This window comes from Amphimedon queenslandica, unplaced genomic scaffold (assembly GCF_000090795.2).
Source record: "Amphimedon queenslandica unplaced genomic scaffold, v1.1 AMPQUscaffold_11180, whole genome shotgun sequence".
Classification (NCBI taxonomy): domain Eukaryota; kingdom Metazoa; phylum Porifera; class Demospongiae; order Haplosclerida; family Niphatidae; genus Amphimedon; species Amphimedon queenslandica.
Window position 1 is genome coordinate 1 of NW_003548575.1, and position 6793 is coordinate 6793.

General features: G+C 34.7%; 1 long non-coding RNA gene across 1 annotated transcript; it reads right to left on the reverse strand.

The window, feature by feature from the left end:
* Positions 1-4478: 4478 nt before the first annotated feature.
* LOC109589563 (uncharacterized) lies at positions 4479-5741 on the reverse strand. Its single transcript, XR_002188782.1, has 2 exons — positions 5611-5741; positions 4479-4587 (listed from the first exon to the last, which is right to left on the reverse strand). It is a non-coding gene; the product is annotated as an uncharacterized LOC109589563 (long non-coding RNA).
* Between the last annotated feature and the right edge of the window lie 1052 nt (positions 5742-6793).

Here is a 6793-nt window from a genome sequence, read left to right on the forward strand (position 1 = left end):
ATACCAGCACTTGTTACTGTACTACCATTGATATTAGTATAGTTAAGCATAAGACCTTCAACAACTGTGCCAGACAATGGTATAGGTTCTGATACAGAGCTATGACCAGGTATTCTCTAAAATGTACTTTCCATGGTAGTTGTACAAGTGAGTACTAGTCCATCACCAGGACACAGTGGGGTATAAGATGGAGAGGTTTGAACTAGCTCTGCTCTAGATGATATCAAAATAAAATCAATCAACACAAGACACCAAAAAATACCAGCAGTAGTCATTCTACCAGTAAGAGTAATAAGAAAGGTCTAGCTAGTCTCCTTATCAACAGAAAATTGCTTATAAGTCAGACAATATTTTGCTGTGTTGTTCTCTTCCCTATAACACTCCTACCAACCCACACACTACACATACACCCACCATATGCCATAGATGACACAATTCTATGATCAGTAGTATGGGCCCTACAAGTTATTGTAACAGATGGTGTGTGTTTATTGCACCATTTAATGTACTATTAACATTGTTGATGCATTTCTAGACTCTAGTTATTAATTCAAGACTCAATAACACTCAATATTGCATTGATTGCTTCACAACTACTGATATAAATCCTTTAACTGATGTTTACTGGTTAGTAAATGGAGTGATGAAGAGTAATGTAATGCATACAATATGCCCTGTGCAACAGCACACTACTGGTATATCCTGATCCACTGGGAGTGTCAGTTAATGTTACCTGTATAGTAATGATTGGAGGAGTCAATTACAATCAATCTGTGATATTACATGGTATGGTTATACTTTAATCAATAGTAGATACCTTTGTTTCTTTTTTAGCTCCTAGTGGTCATCCAAATAATGTGAGAGGGTTTATATTAATGCTATATAGTAGTGTCCAAGTGAATTGGACCGATTCATCAGAGGCTAATGGATATGTGATTGAGTATACTACTGGAGGTGTAACCAGGAATGTAGTATCAACTAGTCTAGTGAAAATGAAATTGTACCATCAGACTATCCCATTATCACATTTGAGATAGGATATCATATCTTACATGTAGTCTGGTAACTGTTTGATGGTTGATGATAATAACATTATATCCCAAATATTACAATTCCATAATTTAACTAATGACAATACATTTATTGTCATTACTGGTCTTATTGACGAGTCTTGTTATATTATTGGTGTACGTGCATACACTGATAATGGATATGGAGAATGGACAGTTATTGCTAATGAGACATTAACTCTACCACCATTATCATCAACTAGTGACTCATCCAATAGTGTTATTGCTCTTAGTGTGTTAGTGGGTATATTGTGTGGTCTGCTAGCTGTCAGTGTTATTGTTTATATCTACTGCTTTCTAAGGTAGAGTTTACATACTCAGTATTATGAATTGCAATTGTTTTTGCTATAGAATAAAAAGTCTATGTGCTATCAATAAACAAGCAAAGTTAGTCTATTTTAAAGTTACTTATTAATAACAATAATAATAGAGCTGATGATGATATTTCAATGCAAGTATGTGAACCATGTGGAATCCACAAGACTAAACAAAGTGAAGAGAATGAAGGAGTTTATGATGAATGTCAAGCATCACCTGAAGTTGTCTATGAGCATATGCCACAATGAATGCATGTACTAGAATTAATTAATATAACCCTTTAACGTTTTAGTGCATCAATTTCTTTAACATAGTTTGTGTGAAATAAGAATACAACTTTATGAGTGGATTTAATAATCACAGTGTAGTCTTGTGGATGTGGCATGAGATCAGATTTTAGCAATGATTAATCCTCCTACCTTCATTTCTTGTCCATGTAGAGAGAGAGAGAGTAATAGAGTATATACATATAAACAACTCGTGAATAATTCTCTTTGATGTTTGAGGTATTAAAATTGTGTAAATCCTGGGGCCACTAATGCGTATACGCTTGTTTTCACAAATTCTGATTAGAAATTTAAAAAGCTATTATCTAATTAAAACTATATACAACTAGACAAATGTAAAACATTGAAGGAGCGAGCCTTAGCAAGCAAATCAATGTACATATATACAATAAATCTTGACAGATTAACAATACTCATGCATGATTGTGCTTGTGAACTAAGCAGCTCAGAACTTGATGTAGATCATGCACTGCATGCAGTTCTTGATGGATCTACCTTCTGTGATCTCTGCAGCAGTGAAAGTTAGTACCTTGCTTATAGCACTTGGCATGCAAGCATTAAAGATAGGTACAAGCAGTCATTGCACAAATGATATAGCTATAGATAGGCAAGTCTAAATGTAGTTTTTGGCTTCTTGCTATGCTTAAAGTGCTCAGTACAGGCTAAGTTACTGACATTCACTTGATCAAATTTAGTCACATCAATAAAGAAATGGCATAATCTGTTTTTTTAGCCTTCCTTGCTGCATTGGATAGCAGTACAGTCTTATCTTGCTGACCTCACTGACTTGCAAGCTCAAGAATTTTCTGTTTTGATAGCCGCCATCGGGCTCGCCCCAATTGGATTATTTTATTTAAAACGACTAGGAGAGAATTCTCAATTTCCTCAAATTTTCCTGACAACTATTTTTGATGAGTACTTTTGGTATGACAGCTAATGATAGTTTCTCAACTATATTCAATGAAATGACTTTATCATACACAAAAGGACCGACTGACAGACTTGCACAAATCAATATATAGTGTAACATAAGAATATTCTGAAACCATAGTGAATGTGCATGCATGGAACAGTCTAGAATGTGCTGCATAGTGCTTATATGATACAGAACATGTAAGTGCCAGACTAATTAAGATAACAAATTAAACATTAACAACTACATGTACATACATTACAATTACACTAATTACATTTAAGTAGTTTCAGTGTATATCTTCCACAATTTTTGTGTAATCATAATGAATCATTGCAACTAATAATAATCTTAGACCAACAAGATGAAATTCAAAGAATAAAGCAATTAACATTATTAATGAAGCACTATGGTGCAATGGACTCGCCTGCTGGAATTCACCTGAGTGATATGTATTACTTGTACTGTGATATTTTAAGCAATTTGAAAAAAAATTATTATTATTGACTGCAGAGTTATAATGATAAATTAAAATAAGCTATGGGTGTGGTCAACAACTAACTAATCATGGTACTAGTCTCGCGGGGCCAGACTCAATTTTTAGAATAGAGTCTGGTTTCACGCCTAACATCAACTCGTGCTTGTCTGGCGGAATTTGGTCGACCTAATCAGATCACTGTTACTATGGTTACATTAGAATCCGCCCACGCACGGCAAGTCTAATGTGTATGATTATCAAGAATGGAACTAACTGAGCTATTATACTTTCTTTTTATGACTACAACTGCCGACTGGATTGCCTTTACCTGCTCTGATGGTTAGACAATTAGGCAAGTAAAGAAATGCTTCGAGAAATAATGTGCTTGGGTTCGAGATGAATTCAGCCGCCATCATAGTGATGATTGTTCCAGCTTCAGTACTGCCGAAAAAAGCCAAAAATGAGAAGTACTTGACTGCTTTATTTTTCTTGATGTCAAGAAGCAAGTATGAAATATAAAATAAGTATACAAGCAAGTATAAAATCAGTATAAAAATAATAAATCCGCAATATTGTGGTGCGTGGGCGTGTTTATAGAGATTAACATTCTTTGCCCACGCAAATCAAAACATTGAAAACACGAGTTGATATTAGGCAATAGGCATGGCACCAGACTCTTAAGTCTGGCCAGCGAGACTATCATGGTACATGGGTAGGAGAAAGAAGAAAAGCTGAAATTTATTTTAGCATCTGAAGCTCTATTCCAAGAAAGAGTTGGCACAGAAAATCTTTCTAGTTATTTAAAAGAGACTGAGAGAATTTAGTTGCTCCTGCTTTCCCCAGTGCCGCCTGAAAAATTCTCAAAGAGGCTAAATCACAAACTTTGAGCAACTGTAACTCACAAACAACGAAGTTAGGACAAAATCGTTCTTTTTCTTTTTCGTTAGATGGGATTTTCTACCTCTGAAGCAAATCTCGGCCCTGTAGAGTGAAACACGAGCTCTCACCTGGAGAGAGGTCCCCTGGTTTAGCAGTTCACAGCTTTTGGTGCCACGGGATGCTACAAGAGCATAACTAGATGAAAGAAAGCAACTTTATCTGTTGCTAGAAGAAGAAATAGAGCTCTAGACTGCTCAGACAAAAAGATAATTTTTTTACAAATCAATTAAACTGTGTGGACAGAATGACAGAATGACAACCCAACTGCTTAGTACCCGCCTACGCAAGCGTGGCGAGTCCAATAACAACATACATGTAGTTGAGCGTGTGTGTATGTGTGTGCATTAAATTTATTTTACAATTTCAATGAATTAAAATCTTTTCTTTCAATACTTCTCAGAAAGCCTTTCAGCAACAGAAGCAAAGTCTGATATCAGCATCAGTGGCAGACTTTTCTGTTTGCTCTTCAATCCTTTTCTTTCGATACATCTCAGCAATAGAAGCAAATTCAGCAGCACCAGTGGCAAGCTTTTTTGTTCGTTTCTCAATCCTTGATAAATCCTCTCCTCTTTTATCAAGTTTCTAATAACAATAATAACAATAATATTAATAAATAATAATAATAATAATAATAATAATAATAATTATTATTATTATTATATCGACACAATAAGACTTATTCGTAACTAATTAGAATATGCGATCAATAGGGCAATGCATTAATTTGCCTGTACTTGCCAATGGAGATAAAACATAAAAAGGCTACTGCTGTTGCTGTGTAAACTAGACACAGACCAATGAATTATAGCTTCATAATAACTAATTTAAATGAGAAGGATTTGTCTATGTCCATAGCAGCTGTTTTAAAATGCTTTTTGAAGAGCATTTGAGTAAAAATCCAATTCGAGAGGCAATGCCATGAGAAGTTAAATATTTTCCAGGCCTGATGTGTCACTACAATCTAAAACTGTTATATTGACCTAAAATTTATCTTATTTACATGTATCTTAGGTTATACAAGAAAACATGTAATTATACAATCACAGTACTATGATCTAGCTGCGCATCAAATCAACGTGCCTGTATTAATTCCAATATTTATGAATAAGTCTTATTATTATCATGTCAAGTTGCAGGCATTCACATAGATCGTAATGTAACTTTTTTATAATGCAATTGCTGTACCTAAAACTATAGCCCATTAAAAACTTCTATAAATACAATGTGCATGTACATGTATGTACATGCACATTTACATCATTACAGTACACATATCCAGAAAATCACTGACTATCAACCAAGAGTACATGAACCTACCATGTACTCTTTCTATCACTCTATTGAATATCAGCTCTTATATCATTGTCAGCTTTCTATTGGATCAGCTTTATTAGAGGCCAATATCAAAATGGCAGGATCTGTACTATCATAAACGGCAGCAGGATTGATAGAGCAGTTGGGCGAGAAAAATGGCTTGTGAAGAGCCCTGTAATTTTGACCACACCCACTCTTTTTTGCACATATTTTGGGCATATATGTAATGCAAATATACATTATAATATATCATAAAAATATACACATGTACCTCAAAAGCCCCTATCTTACCTGTAAAGCTCCATACAACCTGTAAAGTGCCAGTCCTGGTCCTCCAAGGCTTGTTGACAAAGGAAAGCAAAAAAGACTCTCTTGCTAGCTACATGGTAATTTTTCATGACTAAAAATGATGTCATTAATTAATTTCTCATTTCCAATCAAAATTTTTGGTTGGGCATTGCCTGACTAAGCCCGACCCTGCAGCCGTCTACGAGGACTATACTCAATTAAAACTACCGTATTTTACCAATTAGAGGCCTGGCTGTTTATTTCTTAATAGCAAAAAAATTGAAAAAAGAAACTCTGTGTTGAATAGCTCCTACATGCACAACATACCGTTAATTGAGGATAACAAAATTTTGCAAATTTTGTGGATTTTTTAAAATTTGCGCAATTAAATTCCTTGACAATCAACTTAATATGGTACAGATGGCAGAATAGTGAAAATTCCCAACAATTAATTTTTTGAGCCTCCGGATACAGGTTACTCGAGAAAATTATTAGCCTCAAAATAAACCCCACTATACAGTAATTAAAGGGACATTAATTATAGTGATTAAGATAACAATTACAATTAATATTATACTAGTCATTTCCATCAAGCCTGTAGTTATATACTTGCAAATACGATCAAATCAAAATCAAGACATCAAAGGGACAATCAGGTTGCGATTAAGGAATCAAGACAGTCTGTAGCAGGCATCAGGATATGCATATTTTTCGTATATCTTTGATTATGCAGTTCTATGAATTTTTAATTAGCTGTGCAAGCACTTGAGATCATCAAATCAAGCATCAAGGGAAATCAAGCCTGTAGATCAAGGTGTCAAAGGTCTTTTTATGCAGATCAAAGCTTTTGATCGCGGTCGCAAGTGTAACTACAGGCTATATATATATATATATATATATATATATATATATATATATATATATATATATAGCACAATGATGACATCATTCCTTTGATGTGGTGGGTTCTATATTTTGTATATAGACCTTCCATGCAGAAATGCTGTCATCATTATGCCATATATCATATATAGTATACCGTAGGCTAGAACGGTCTCATATACACAATATAGGACCTTTGGTTTGTGTTCTTGGATGTGATATAGCCCTCGGGCCTACGGCCCTTGGGCTATATCACATCCTCGAACACAAACCTCAGGTCCTATATTTTGTATATGTGACCTAC